Genomic DNA, 16,118 nt, shown 5'->3' with positions numbered 1-16,118 from the left:
TGAGGGAGCACACCATGATAGACTAAGTGATGACAAGGCAAGTACAGGTGAATTTCAGTATTTGTTCTCCTGCGATGAATATACATCCTGAAAATTCAAATTTCTTCATGATAGAAATTACACTTTGTGTGTGTAGTGGGTTTATGTGGCAAGGTTTTGGTAGCAGGGGGCCATAGGGGTGTCTTCTGTGAGAAGAATCTAGAAGCTACCCCATGTTTGGTAAGGGCCCCACTGCTAACCAGAGCTGAGCCAATAAGTGATGTTGTTTTGCACCTCTGTGAGAACATATATAAGTCAGGAGAAAAAAAAACGCTGCGCCACACAGCAGCTGGGAGAGAGAGAGGAGTGAGGAACAGCCTTGCAGGTGCCAAGGTTGGTGAAGAAGGAGGGGGAGAGGTGCTCCAGGCGCTGGAGCAGAAGTCCCCTGTGACCTGTGGTGAGGACCATGGTGAAGCAGGATGTCCCCCTGCAGCCCATGGAGTACCATGCTGGAGCAAGGTTCCACACTGCAGCCCATGGAGGAGACCATGGTGGATCAGGTTGACCTGCACTGACAGAGGCTGCAGCCTGTGGAAGACCCCTGCCGGAGCAGATTCCAGACCGGACGTGTAGCCTGTGGAGAGGAGACCATGCAAGAGTAGGTGACCTGGCAGGAGCTGCTGCCCGTGGAGGACCCAGGTTGGAGCAGTTTGCTCCTGAGGGATGGTCCCCCGTACCCATATCTGGAGCTGTTCTTGAAGAACTGCTGCCTGCGGGCAGCCCACAGCAGCAGATCAGTTCAGCAACGATTACATCCCATGGGAGGGTCCCCACAGCACAGGGATGAGAGTGACTGAGAAGGAGCGGTGGAGAAGAAGAGCTATAGACTGACCATAACCTCCGTTCCCCCGTTCCCCTGCACCGCTCGGGGGGAGGAAGTGGAAGAGGGTGGATGGGGGGGGAAGGTGCTTTTGGTTTCTTTCCTTTGTTTCTCGCTTCTCTAGCTTGTTAGTAATGAGCAATAAATCTTACTATCTTCTTATGCCGAGTCTGTTTTGCCTGTTACAATAATTATTGTGTGATTTTTTTGTCCTTATCTCAACCCTTGAGCCCTTTTCACATATTTTCTCCCCATTCCTCTTTGAGGAGGGGGAGTGAGAGAGCAGCTGTGGTGGAGCTCGGCTGCCCACTCGAGCAGAACCACGACAGGATCTTAGGAAGAACTTCTTTACCGAAAGGGTTGTTAAACATTTGAACAGGCTGCCCAGGGAAGTGGTGGAGTCACCATCCCTGGAAGTCTTTAAAAGACGTTTAGATGTAGAGCTTAGGGATATGGTTTAGTGGGGACTGTTAGCGTTAGGTCAGAGGTTGGACTCGATGATCTTGAGGTCTCTTCCAACCTAGAAATTCTGTGATTCTGTAATTGAGCCTGCTGTCAAGAAGTGTGTCGGCCCAGGGGAGGGAGGGAAGCCCAGGGATCCCGTCAGGCTGTTTCCCAGCAGGTTCCCCTGCAGCCCCATGTGCAGGGAGCCTGGTGGGGGGCAGAGCAAGGGAGGCCTTGGGCTGGGCCTCTGCTGTTGAGCTGGGCCGGGCTCCTGGGCCCAAGGGGAGCTCCTGGCAAGCGGGCAGCGCTGCAGAGAGACAGCTCTGCCCAGGAGCAGCTCCTCTGCACAGCGCAGTAGAGCAGGGGCCCTGCCTGCAGAGACACAGTGCTTAAAGGCAGGCAGCAGTGGCAGGATGCCCAGAGCTCACTGTGGGAGAAGACTTCCCAGCCCTGTAGCTGGTAACCCTCTGGCTGGAGGCAGGAGAAGCCGGGGGTGCAGGCAGGGGTGTCCAGGGCTGTGGTGCAGAGCAGGGTCCCTGCTGTGGCCCCGGGACTGTGTGCTGGGGCAGGGCCTCTGCCACCTGCTAGGCTCAGCACTCAGCCTGCCCGGGGAGCTGCCCAGGGCGCTGCGGGGAGAAGCTGTGGGTGGAAGGAGCCCCCCGGCATGGCAGGGTCCTGCTGCTGGCGGGAGGCTGCTACCTTGAGCAGCCTGCTCACAGCTCCACAGCACACCCACAGGGCATTTCACCTTTTTTTTTTTTTTTTTTTCATGAGGACAGTGATATAAACTCACTTTAGGATAGAATAAAACTTGTGGTTAAAAGTTAGCGAGAACAAAGTAAACGACATCTTGCTATCTGTTGACCTGTTATGTTGAAGCATATTGTTATTTGAAAACATCCCATTATCTGTTAACCCTCAGTCAGGCTGAGACTTGAGATAACTTGAGTCAACTGTCTGTTATGTCTTGTTAACTGAGACATCCTGTTATCTGCCGACCCTCAGTTAAACCGAAAGCCAACTCAGCATTTTTACAGCTTGGAAAACAACTGATTAAGCAAAAGCTGAAAAGTGCATCACGAGGAAGACCTACAGCCTTCCTCCCAAAGACCACTGCCCACATCCCGAAGACCCTGGCCCACAATTCTTGGAAGGCTATGCGCAAGCGCAAGTACTGATAAGCTAATTAGCATACGAAGCAGGAGTAGGCGGGGTTAGGTAATGAATATGTATAGGTGCTAATATAATATTCATTGTTTCGCTGTATAAATATGAGATAGTTTGTCACTTCGAACATGCACAATAGGCGGAAAGATCCCCCGTGCATCCAGCGCTGCAATAAAGAATATACCACTTAAGGAAATTTTGGCTTTGATCTTTAAATCAACGGTCAAGGCAGGAATGTTCTGCTTCCTTTTCTCTTTCCAGCACTTGCTGGGTTGGGTGAGGTTGCAGAAAGAAATGGAAAAGGAACTGTGAAGTTCCAACACATCTCTAAGGTTCCTGAACTGTTCCTTTGATCAGTGGGTTTGTAAGAAGGCTTATAAATTGCCTACAGCCTCTGCTTTGTTTACGGCCAGCTTCATTGGCAACTTTGCTGTACCCATCAGGGCTTTCTGACAGGCTGTTTTCTATCTGCAAAGATGGATATGCACCTAGGCAGTGCTCTGGGAACTGCTGGTTTCTGAAGGGCAAAGAGGTTGGCATGAGGGCTCTGAACACAGATGGGGAAAAGACAATGGGATATGGAAACATCCCCCAGTTATAAAATCTTCTGGCAGAAGAAATATGATTAGGGAATGAGAAGAAAAAAAAAGCGGATATGTTCTCAGAGGGAGAACTTATCAGAAAAGTCTGTATTATTCCCTACAATGCAGCCCCCTTCCTCTGAGCAAGCCCTCTTGCCTCCTCTCCTACATAGGAAAGCCCCTGCAGTCACTGCTGTGGGTCCAGGGCATGAAGCATGTCCTCTGCAGCCACAGTTCCAGCAGAGCAGAGGTGCATCTCTCCAGCCACATGCCCATTTCCCTCTGTGGTGCAGGGGGGCTGAAAGCAGCAGGCAGTGCATTCTGTGAGGCTGGGGAATGAGCTGACTTTCCCTTAATGAGACACCATCATTAGGACACTTGTCTGTCTCCCTGGGATGTCCTTCCAAGTTGTGAGCTGCCCTGCAGGATAGAAATCTTTTCTGTAGTATCTCTGTGTTATGTGAATGCCCTGGGAAGAAGCAGAGATATGCTGCATGTGAGGACATGCTGTTGGGTTGCTGAAATGAATGATAGGTGTCCTTGGCAAGACATGTGGTGCTGAGACCTTGCTTAGGTACCTTGAGAAAGGCTGCGCACTGAGAGATTGGCAGTGGGTTCCTCTGCTCTCAGCAGTGTCTGGTTTCTTTTAAGCGTACCATAAATGTGATTGACCTCCATCTCCAAAAGCAGCAAGATCATGGCCGTTGGGAACAAGCCCAACCAGCTCCCCTCACCCTGCTCTGAGCTAAAGGGAATCCCTTTGCCTCTCAGGTCTCACAGCCATTCACTGTGGGTGCAGCAGAAATCCTCAGGACTTCTGACTTCAGAGGACATTCCTTGAGCATGATGAGGTTCTGTAGGAAAAAATAAAAAAATAAAAAAAATCCTAGAAGTCCTTTCAGCCCTCCACATTCTTTAGGCCTGTTAGGACACCACCCCATATGCCCTTCTGCATTGATTTTATCTGACAAATTCTGAAAATATAACTTGGAGCCCCTGCCATGTTCTGATGTACCCAATGCAGAGGGACAAGACTGCTTCCTCCTGAGCCAATATGCAGAGCCAAAGCCATGACTAATGCCCTCTGGGACTCCAGGGCCATCTCTTATGAAGGATTTGTTGCACAGGCCTTTTTCTTTGTCTTCTTGATATCAGCAGAGCTTTCTATTCTCACTGTCATGGCGTATGACCGCTACATTGCCATCTGCGAGCCCCTGCACTACGGGACCCTCCTGGGCAGCAGAGCTTGTGCCCAGATGGCAGCAGCTGCCTGGGGCAGTGGGGTTCTCTATGCTCTGCTGGACACTGCCAATATATTTTCACTGCCCCTCTGCCAAGACAATGCTGTGGACCAGTTCTTCTGTGAAGTTCCCGAGATCCTCAAGCTCTCCTGTACAGACTCCTACCTCAGGGAAGTTTGGGTTTCCATGGTTGGAATTCCCCAGATTATCAAACTCTCCTGCTCAGAATCAGAGTACCATAGGGAAGATGGCATCTCTTTAGTATTTGGTTGTTTTGTTTTCATTGTGCTCTCCTGTCTGCATATTTTCAGGGCTGTGCTGAGGATTCCCTTTGAGCATGTATGGCACAAAGCCTTTTTATATGTGCCTTCCTCACATGACTGTGAGGCAGGCATTCCATGTTACTTTGTCAGCACTGGAATTTTTTCCTACGTGAAGCCTCCCTCCATCTACTCCCCATCCCTGGGCCTGGTGGAGGTAGTTGTGTACTCAGTGATGCCTCCAGCACTGAACCCTCTCATCTACAGCATGAGGAACCAGGAGCTCAAGGATTCAGTATGGAAACTGCTGACTAGTTGTTTATCAGTGGCCACAGACTGTCTGCTTTCTTCTGCAGATGGCTCCAAGTGTATGTCATTACAAGCCACATTGCCTTTCCATATGGGATTTGTTTCTTTGTTTTTCCTTTCTGCCCTTGTGATATGATTGTCTACCCAGAAATGCCCTTCTTCATTCCCGTCTGCCCGAGTGTCACCCTCTGTGTGTGACCCAGGTTTTCTGTAGTCAAGGAGCCAGGATCTCTGTATATTCTAACAAAATAAATCTTGGTCTGAGACCCATTCTGAGTTGATCAGGAGTGAATGGGAACTGGAGCTGTGGTGGCAGTGCCCAGAGCCCTGCAGCAGCCTGTGATGGGCATTGCCGTGGGACCAGCCCAGCCTAGGCTGCTGGGCTGGGTTGGGCTGGGGAGAGGGCACAGAGGTGGGAGAGCTGGGGGGCAGCTGAGCTGGGCTGGAAGCTTCCCAGTAGAGAGAAACATCTGTGTCGAGCTGGGATATGCGACCGTGCAGAGGGAGGGCGTGCACTGCTGGCTTTGGATCGTGTGGCAGAGATCAAAGACAGGCTGGTGCAGGAGGGAGGCGGCTGGGCTGTGCCCTGCTGGCACGGACAGAGCCAGCAGGGTGCCTGGGTGGCCCAGGGCCTTTGTACCTAGAGCCTCTCTTGTCAGCCATGTCCAGCACTGCCCACTCCCCCCAGGTGTAGGGGTGTGTTTAGCTGCTGGACCATCTCCATCCTTGTGCCAGGCTCAGGGCCTGTGCCACAGGATCCAAGGGGTGACAGCAAGTTTGTGTGCCCCAGGTGGTGTTTTGGTGACCTGAGGAGATGCTCGGGTTCTCCACTCAGATGTAGGAGTGCGGTGGGGAGATTCTTGGGTGCTCCAGTGAGGTGCTTGGGTGTTCCAGGGAGGTGCTTCTGTGCTGCAGGAGTTGTATGGCAGGGGCAGAAACTTTTATTAGGAGGGCGGAAGTTTGTGTGCTCCAGGGAGGCTTTTCTTCTGCCCCAGGGATAGGCTTATGTGCCCCAGGGAGGTGCTTGTGTGCCCTGGGAATATCCTTGGGCTCTCTAGGAAGGTGCTTGATTCCTCTGGGGTCACTTGCAACCTCCGGAGTTGCCTGGGTCCAGCAGAGAGCAGGTTGTGTGCTCCAGGGAGTTGCTGGACTGCACTAAGTGTGTTGTTCAGTGCTTTAGGGAGGTTCTTGGTTGTCCCGACAAGATGCTCGTGTTCTCCAGGGAAGGTGCTGGTTGTCCCCAGGGAGGTGCTTGGCTACCATGGGAAAATGCTTGTACACCCAAGAAGATCCTTTGCTCCTCCAGGACGTTGCGTGATTTACCCAGGGAGGTCTTTCTCTGACCCAGGGCAGTATAGGATTTCTTCATAGAGGTGCTTCATCAATGGAGGGAATTCCTTGGTTCTTGAAAGATCTTCTGGGGTGACCTATGCCGGTGCTTGGGCACCCATGGGGTTATTCTACTGTTTCCCAGGGAGGTGTTTCATTCTTCCAAGGAGGTGCTTGGGTTCTCTATAGAGGTTCCTGGGTTCCTTCAAGAAATGCTTGTATGCCTTTGGGCGATGTCTTAGAGCATCAGCAGGAGATGGGTTCACAGCGGAAATTGTTCAGGTGAACCCACCTAGAGTTCAGATCTCCTGTGAGGTGCTGGAATGCCCTTGGAAGATGCCTGAGAGGGAGAAGGTAGTGCTTAGGTGTCCAGAAAGGGGGACTGATTCCCTAGGCGTAGGCCTAAGCACACGGCTTAGGCCTGGGACAGATTATCCTAGGCAAGGACCCAGGATATTCCCCCATCTCTCTGCTTGCCCTCTCCACTCAGGCCGCAGGGAAGAGTGAAGCCCTAGGGTGTGCCAAACCCCTGAGAAGCAGAGCAGATCTGGCCTTGGTTTCTCTCCCAGATGGCCAGCAAGCTGCTCCAGGCACCCTGGGCAGTCTCAGTGCACTGCTGTGCTGCTCGGGTAGGGATTGCTCTGCAGGGCCCAGGACACCAGCCCACCTTATCCCGCTCCAACGCTTCCAGAATGTACGTGGATACAGCATCCCAGATAGCCTCAGTCTCTGGAAAGCAAGGAAAAGACAGGTCAGGCTCCAGGCAAGCCAGCTCACCACCTCTTGGAAAGCACCTCACCCAGGCGAGGACACATGCAGGCATACACGAGCCACCCAGAAAAACACCATGTGGGCATTCCTGGGACATTCCTGAGAGGCCTGTGGGAGCTGCAGGCCACACCAGTCTCTGGGACACCAGAGGTCTTTCCTCCCAGAGCCAGATCCCAAAGAGGCAGCAGTTCCCAGGGAAACCTGGCCCTGGATTGTCCCCATCACGAGGAGGCTGAGCCATGCCCAGAGGAGCCCTAGGGCTGAGGACAGCCCTAGCATCAGGACCCAGGAGTCCTGGCTGCCACATTGTCCCCTGAGCCCAGTGGGACCCAAGTTTGTGTACCCCAGGTGGAGTTTTGATTACTTGAGGAGATGCTCGGGACCTTTGCTATTGTCCAAGAGCAATTCCATGTGAAGCAAAAGCGGCTCTTGGTTCAAAGACCTTTCTTCCAGCTGGACATTGATGAGGCGTGGCTGGAGGACATGTACTGTCCCCCTGAGATCCTCCCTGGTGAGAAGGCAGCAGCCCCCCTCTTCCTGCCCCATGTCCGGAAGGATTTGTTCTCCCTGCTCTTTGGAAAGGCCTGGGAGAAGCAGAGGATTGTCTCCAATGGTTAGGGTAGAGCTTGAGTTCCCCCAAAAGACCCTGTGGCCCCGAAGCTGTTTCTCTTAGCGACCCTTCCTCTAGGACCTTGTTCTGAATGTTGCAAGCAACTTGGGCTTGCTGTGGCAGTGAGGAGGTTGCTTCTCCTTGCAGATGACGTCTTGACACTCCTCCTGCAAAATGCATGTCATAGTCCAGCTGTTTTTCAGCACAGGGAAAGAGATGAGGTGGGTGAAAAAAGAGAAAGGTGACTCCCTTCTCAGGGGAGCAGAGGGCCCTATTTGTCGGCCTGACCCTACCCATAGGGAAGTCTTCTGCCTCCCTGGGGCCAGGGTCAGGGACATTGCCAGAAAGCTTCTCAACCTGGTTTGCCCCTCTGACTATTATCCTCTTTTGATAGTCCAGGCTGGCAGTGATGACATTAAAGAGAGAAGCCTGAAGACTATCAAACAGGACTTTAGGGGACTGGGACGGTTAGTGGATGGAGCGGGAGTACAGGTGGTGTTTTCGGCTATCCCTACGGTGGCAGGGAGGGGTACAGACAGGACATGGAAAGCCCACCTGTTAAACACGTGGCTCAGAGGCTGGTGCCAACACAGAAAATTTGTGTTTTTGACAATGGGGCGCTTTACTCAGCACCCGGCCTGATGGCCGCAGACGGGTCCCTATCTCTAAGGGGAAAATGGATCCTAGGCCAGGAGCTGGCGGGGCTCATTGAGAGGGCTTTAAACTAGGTAAGAAGGGGGACGGGGCTGAAACAAGGTTTGTTAGAGCTGTGCCAGGGGTAGCAATGGCAAGGCTGGGAGAGAAGGCAATGGCCCAGCTGAAGTGCTTCTACACTAATGCACTTAGCATGGCTAACAAACAGGAGGAGCTGGAAGCCATCGTGCAGCAGGCAGGCTACGACTTGGTTGCCATCACGGAAATGTGGTCGGACCACTCTCATGACTGGAGTGCTGCAATGTCTGGCTACAGGCTTTTCAGTCAGGACAGGCAGCGCAGAACGGGTGGTGGTGTGGCTCTCTATATCAGAGAGTGTTTTGATGTCGTAGAACCAGGATGAGGAGACTGATGAGGAATTCTATAGAATCCCCCGCTCGGGGGGAGGAAGTGGAAGTGGGTGGATGGGGGGAAGGTGCTTCTGGTTTCTTTCCTTTGTTTCTTGCTTCTTTAGCTTGTTAGTAATAAGCAATAAATCTTACTATGCTGAGTCTGTTTTGCCCGTCATAATAATTACTGTGCTATGTCCCTGTCCGTATCTCAACCCTTGAGCCCTTTTCATTGTATTTTCTCCCTGTTCCTCTTTGAGGAGGGGGAGTGAGAGAATGGTTTTGGTGGAGCTCGGCCACCCACCTGAGTAAAACCACCACAGCGTGTAACATTTTATAGAAAGTATTGAAACATTTGAGGTAATGCGTAGTTGCTCTTTTACTTAAGTACTAAAGAAATTACTGGGTATTCAGACAGAGCTATGCTGTCAGACAATAAGCAAGCAGAACATGCAAGAGACCAGAGCCCTTTGGAGGATTCATATGGAGCCAGGTGGAGATACCAGAGCACCTCCACTGCCAGCAGTGGTATTTATCCCAATAACTCTAGCCCAGCCCTACACATGAAACCCCTTCAAAGACAACACCCTAGTTCAGTGGGTTCTTGGGATTCACCTGAAGTTGAAATGGCCACTGGAAAACCCAAGATACTCTCCCTTATTCCTAGTTGACAGCTGTACATCCGTTTAGCATCATGGGTCATCTGTAGCAAACTCAGGCTGAAAGACTCAAGAGCAGGACACTTCAAATGGCTGAGGCGGAACCCATCTGCGTATCCCAGTTTGGGAATCATCCCCTTCTATCAGGGACATGAAAATAAAAAATGTGAAATGACCCATCAGGTCAATGCACACAGTAAAGTAAACACAGGTATTGTTCTGGAGTGGCAGAAGGCAAAAAGCATTGCATTGTGCCTCAGACTAATCAAGGAGACCTAATCCAGTTCATCTGTGAGATAAAGCAAACACTCTAAGAATTGTGAAGGATGTTCAGTTGCAGCCTAACATGAAGAGGGATGTAAATCATTGGTGAAGGAACTATCTTTTTGTGCCATAACCAATCTAGATTATACAAGCACCACAACACCTAAAGGTCATATGTCCCATGGCTTTCTCATCCCATGGGGCAGGGGAATGGAGCTGACATACAAGGGACACATTTGGGTGTGAACAGTGGGGCCCAGCAAAGACAAGGAGTCAAGGCACTGCGGTGAGGGAGGCCAGGAGAAGCAGCCCAAGGGGTGGTGCTGCTTGTGAGGACACATTTGTGCCAGCAGCCTGAGTGGGCAGCAGCTGTGCGCAGGCGAGGGGAGGCCAGGAAGTGCATGCCAAGAGCGCTCCTGCCAGCAGAAACAAGGCCAGGGCCGAGGGCAAGGGGAGAGGCAGGCCCAGGGCAGGGGGCTGCAAGGGCCATGCTGAGCTCCCTGCCCCTGCAGCAGCCGCACTGGCCCTCAACAGATGTGTTGGCTGGCATGCACTGAGAGGTCCTGGCATGCATCAGAGAGCAGCAAGGAGAGTGCTGGAGAGGGCCAAAGTGAGGCAGTTGATAGAGCCCCATGCAGGGGCTGGCTGGGGGTCCCCTCTGCTGCAGCCACCGCACGGAGCATGGCAGGAGGAGGGCAGGCAGGGCTCGTGGCCACGGGGCAGAGCCTGGCCCCGGACTCTTCCTGATGTCCCTGCAGCTCCTGGCAGTCTGCAATGAGGTGCCCCTCAGCCTTCCCTCCTGTTCTCCCAGGGCACATGACTGACTTATTCCCAGCTCACTGCCCACCACAAATGTCCAACATGGCTGCTTCCCAAGCTGGGCCTTGCCCAGGGTTAGTCCCCTGCAGGGGCAGAAAATGGCTCTTGTCCTGGTGGCTTTTCATGGCCTTCATCTCAGTACATGCTCTTCTCATCCTTTATCTCTTTTACTGAATGCAGAGGCCTAGGAGAACTTCTTGGTACAGACTACTGCAGAAAAAAAAAACATCAAGTTCCTCAACCACATCTCTGCTTTTCCTCCACATTGCAGCTGGCCTCTTCATCCCACAACCTCTGCTCTACCTGAAGAGAAATTCTGAGAAACAAGAGTCACGGAAAATGGTTACTTGGTTATTTTATTTGGTTAATTACAAAGAGTTTACCAGCACGTGTACATGAGGTCTTGGGGTTAAAAAAATAAACCAAAAAAAAAATTAGATTAAGAAAAAATATTTTTATTGGAGTAATATTGCAAATAATGAAAAGTAACTTTAAAATATGTGAACAAAGGCATTTCTGCCTTCCCGGGTATATGTGAGGAAGATGTGCAGGTACCTCATTAATGGGGAAATACTGTATATTAGAATAACGTCCTCAGTACCTCCTTTAGCTCCTTGTTCCTCATGCTGTAGATAAGGGTTTCACTGCTGGAGGCAACACTGAGTACAGAACTGAAACTACCAGGCCCAGGGATGGGGAGGTGGTGGAGGAAGGCTTCAGGTAGGCAACTGTGGTAGTGATGCTATGCAGGGAGACCACGGCCAGGTGAGGGAGGCATGTGGAAAAGATTTTGTGCTGGCTCTGCTCTTCAGCACGGCCCTGAAAATCTGCAGATAGGACAGCACAATGAAAACAAAACAGCCAAATGTTAAACAAACACTAAACATAAGTACCCCAGTTTCCCTGAGGTAGGGATCTGAGCAGGAGAGTTTGAGTTGAGCTTTGAGGAGAGCCTGAGGAGAGCTTTGACTTGAAGCACAGCACTTTGACACAAAACACAGCACAATTTACGCTTGCTGAGGGTGTACTCTATTCCATCTGCCAGGTCATTGACAAATAAGTTGAACAGTACTGGACCTAGTGTAGATCCCTGGGGGACACTGCTGGCTACAGGCCTCCAGCTAGACTCTGTTCCACTAAGCACAACCCTCTGAACTCTGCCATCCAGCTAGTTCACAGTCCACCTCACTGACCACTCATCCAACCCACACTTCCTGAGCTTGCCTGTGAGGGTGTTATGGGAGACAGTGTTGAAAACCTTGCTGAAGTCAAAGTAGACAACATCCACTGCTTTCCCCTCCCCCACTCAGCTAGTCATTCCATCATAGAAGGCTATCAAGTTGGTAAAGCATGGTTTCCCTTGGTGAACCTATGCTGACTACCCCTGATGACCTTCTTCTCCTCCATGTACTTGGAGATGACCACCAGGATGAGCTGTTCCATCGCCTTTCCAGGGATGGAGGTGATGCTGACTTGCCTGTGTGGGAAAGGAATTTGCAGGTGGCTTTGTGCTGTTTCACATGTCCCTGAATCAGAGATAATGAGGAAACAAGCAGTAGAAACAAAAACTTGAGCAAGGTCAAAATAAAGTAAATTGGCTACAGTGTTAAAGATGAGCTTTGGGCAGTGGCTAATTGCTGGCTGGCTCAAGGTGCGTGTCTGAAGGTCTCTAACCAATTGTATGACAGATTCGGGTGCATGGGCTAAGGGGAGAGTATATATTCATTATATATATATTACATATATATTATATATATTATTTATATATTATATATAATATATAATATATATAATATATATAATATATATTATATATTATATATATTATATATAATATATAATATATATAATATATATTATATATATTATATATATTATATATATTATATATATTATATATATTCAGTGCTTGGGGCTACGGGGAAAGTATATATTGTAGTGAAAAAGGGCAATAAATGTCTCCTGTTAAAGAACCATCAGGAGTCCGTGTCTTTCATCCCTTCAGGCCTGTAGTTGCCTGGGTCCTCCTTCTTGCCCTTTTTGAAGACCAGCATGACATGAGGTTTCTTCCAGTCTTCAGGCACCTCTCTTGTTCTCTGTGACCTTACAAAGATGATGGAGATTGGGCTAGCAGTAACATCCACCAGCTCCCTCAGCACTTATGGATGTACGCATCAGGGTCCATGGATTTGTAGGTGTCAAGTTTGCATAAGAGATCTCTGACCCGATCGTCTTCAACCAAGGGAAAGTCCTCGTTTCTCCAGATTTCCTCCCTTGTCCCGAAGGTCAGAGATTCCAGAGGGCTGGTCTTAGCAGTGAAGACTGAAGCAAAGAAGGCATTCAGTAATTCTGCCTTCTCTGTATCCTTTGTCACCAGGGCACCCACCTCATTAAGCAGTGGGACCACATTTTCCTTCATCTTCCTTCTCCTCTTGATATATTTGAAAAAGCCCTTTTTGTTGTCCTTGACACCCCTTGAAAGATTTAACTCCAAATGGGCCTTGGATTTCCCTGTCACTTCCCTACATCCTCAGACAATGTCCCTATATTCTTCCCAAGTGGCTTGTCCCCTTTTCCACATTATGTACATGTCCTTCTTCCATTTCAGTCATTCCAGGATCTCCTTGATCATCCAAGCAAGTCTCCTGCTCCCTTTGTCTGACTTTTTGCTCACAGAAATACATATCTATCTCTTGAGCTTGGAGGACTTGGAGGTCAGTGTGCTATTGCTGCCGGTGCACCGTTGTGGCAGCCATCGACACCTGCTCTTCTTTGGCTCTCAGCAACCCCACAACAGAAGGGTCCTGTGCGAGACCAGGCAAGGTAGACAACTATTTGACGTTCTCTGTATTCAAGGCCATTATGCCAACAGCCCACTCGTACCCATTTGTTTAGTTGTTTGCCCTTAGAAAAACCCAGAAATGCAGTCTGGAGGCATGTCATTAGGGTTACCCCTTGATGTTCAAATTACTCAAGAGCTATCATGACTGGCCTGGAATGGGGCCAGAAAGAAAGAAAGGGGGAAGTGCCATGTCTTGTTCCCTCCACCAGGTGGATTCATGAGTGTTGTACCAGTAGCACCTCAAATAATGTTAATTGTGCAGATTTAGGGAAAGCATCACAAGCCCATATTTGCTCTCCTAGTGGCAATTTGGTGCTGTTTTTTTGTTTGTTTGTTTGTTTGTTTGTTTGTTTTTGCAATATGTAGTTGCTTTACAGGTAGGAATTTGTAGCAATTTGTAATAAAGACATTCATTAAAACAAAGCAATGAGGTACCCATGTCCTTGTGTACTATGGAATCCTACCAACCTACTGCTGCGATCCATGCATGGGCTGATCCCCATAGGTCCTCACCACTGATACTGTGATGCCCCTTGGAGTGGTCCTCAGAGCTGCAGGAGCAACCACAGACCTGGGGCTTGGTGACGGCCCTTTGCTGCAGAGAACAGACCCAACCACAGGGGCTGGACCATTCAGATGCCCGAGTGACATGAAACTGTTTTGTTTTTTCTGCTCAGTTCTGCTGCTCCCTCGCATATAGCTAGGCCTGTGGCTCATCTCCCGGTAGAGGAGTAGGAGGGAAATCTCTGCTGGTAAGTAAGGGAGAAATACTCCACCTGTGGAAGGGCAAGGCTGGTGGGGAGGTGGCACAGGACAGGCACGGGCCTTTTTCTCCTATTCCCCACCCAAGGAGTATTCAGACCACAGGTTAGCGTCTGTACTGCCCACAGGTGCCTGCAGTCCTGTATCCTGAGATCCATCTTTTCTCCTTCTGTATGTAACACTTTTACTTTACTTCACATAGTTTGGGGCCAGCATTGGTTGACCTGGTACCTGACACTGAAAGGCTGTGTCTCACAACGTGTTTTTTTGGTGAGCTTTTTGCATTGCAGCAGCAGAATAGCAGCTAATTGCTTCTGGAAGACAAGCGAAAGAGCTTCTTCAGTGCATGCTTGAGCTCCTGGTTCCTCATGCTGTAGATGAGGGGGTTCACTGCTGGAGGCAACACCGAGTACAGAACTGCCATCATCAGGTCCAGGGATGGCGAGGAAAGGGAGGGGGCTTCAGGTAGGCAAACAGGACAGTGCTAACAAACAAGGAGACCACGGCCAGGTGAGGGAGGCACATGGAAAAGGCTTTGTGTCGTCCCTGCTCAGAGGGCATCCTCAGCACAGCCCTGAAGATCCGCATATAGGAGAAAACAATGAAAACAAAACAACCAATACCTAAACAGAAGCTGATTGCAGTAAGCCCAACTTCCCTGAGGTAGGCATCTGAGCAGGAGAGCTTGAGGATCTGGGGGATTTCACTGAAGAACTGGTCCACAGCATTGCCATGGCAGAGGGGCAGTGAAAATGTATTGGCAGTGTGCAGGACAGCATTGAGAAAGCCACTGCCCCAGGCAGCTGCTGCCATCTGGGCACAAGCTCTGCTGCCCAGGAGGGTCCCATAGTGCAGGGGCTTGCAGATGGCAACGTAGAGGTCATAGGCCATGAAGGTGAGAACATAAAATTCTGATGCAATCAAGAAGACAAATAGAAAGACCTGAGCAGCACACCCTTGATAGGAGATGGCCCTGGAGTCCCAGAGGGAATTGTCCATGGCTTTGGGGACAGTGGTGGAGATGCAGCCCAGGTCGAGGAGGGCGAGGTTGAGGAGGAAGAAGTACATGGGGGTGTGGAGGCAGTGCTCGCAGGCTATAGCGGTGAGGATGAGACCGTTGCCCAGGAGGGCAGCCAGGTAGATGCCCAGGAAGAGCCCGAAGTGCAGGAGCTGCAGCTCACACTTGTCTGAGAATGACAGGAGGAGGAACTCAGTGATGGAGCTGCTGTTGGACATCTGCTTTTTTGGGGGATGTGGTCCTGCACATAAAAGAGAAAGAACAGTAATAATTTACAACAGACTTATCAGAGAAAAACTCATCCCATTTCTCATTTAAAATCACCAAATAGTTGTCTACTCCCAGGAAGACATTTGGCAGGTCCCTTTCATAAATGCTTCCTGATGCTGCCTGTGGTTATCCCTGGGAGCAGGGGACTCCTCTGTGGGCAATGGAAGAGTTATGCCAGAGGTAAAGAGGAACAGTGGGTAATCTCAGATTCATTTCACTCCTGATATCAAAGAACTTTGCCCCAGTGTTGCTCCCAGGTCACCCAACTTCAGGGCAGATATACATATGTGTATTTTTCTTTTATGGAGTCAGATTTTTTGTTGTTGCTAGCCTACCACACTTGATGAGTTTTTCTAAAACAGAAATCCTGGGCATTTCTCCTGCAGCTGAAGGGAAACTTTGTGGATCATTAGAGAAAAAGGGACTGTCCCTACTCTGCAGTGTCCTTTAGTGAAGACAGATAATCTGTCCATCAGTGCTGGTCTCAGCTGCCCTGTGAGAGCTGCAAGAAAGTTATACTCAGTTGTTCATCTGAAAAGAACCTGAACACTGATGAGAGCAGAGGAATCCAGGCTCAAAGTGCACATCTCCAGACCCCTCACCCTGTCCCTGTACTCCCCTTCGCCCAAGCACACCGAGGGCTCACTCCATGGGCATGTGAAACCCCCATCCCCAGCCAGCCTGGAAACAAGAACAGCAGCAGCATGGCCAGGTGGAGAAGCCAGGAGGAATGGCATCATGATGCTGCCAGGGGAGGCAAAGCCAGGGAGGGACAGACAGATACTCAGCAGAGCCTCCTCTGCTGCAATCCTGCCTCATTTCAAATGCTGTATGCTCTGCTCTGGCCTGCAGACACCTCCCAAAGACAGG

At 50.3% G+C, this 16,118-nt stretch overlaps 1 pseudogene across 1 annotated transcript; it reads right to left on the bottom strand.

Annotated features, from left to right (window-relative positions):
* Positions 1-11,691: 11,691 nt before the first annotated feature.
* LOC311220873 (olfactory receptor 14C36-like) lies at positions 11,692-15,196 on the bottom strand (annotated as a pseudogene). The gene is made up of 2 exons: positions 14,192-15,196; positions 11,692-11,833 (listed from the first exon to the last, which is right to left on the bottom strand). The product of its transcript is annotated as an olfactory receptor 14C36-like (transcript).
* Positions 15,197-16,118: the final 922 nt, after the last annotated feature.

Source organism: Netta rufina (genome assembly GCF_964035555.1).
Source record: "Netta rufina genome assembly, chromosome: W".
In the NCBI taxonomy this organism is placed as follows: domain Eukaryota; kingdom Metazoa; phylum Chordata; class Aves; order Anseriformes; family Anatidae; genus Netta; species Netta rufina.
Note: the sequence above shows the minus strand (reverse complement) of the source record. Positions and strands in the feature narration are given on the sequence as shown.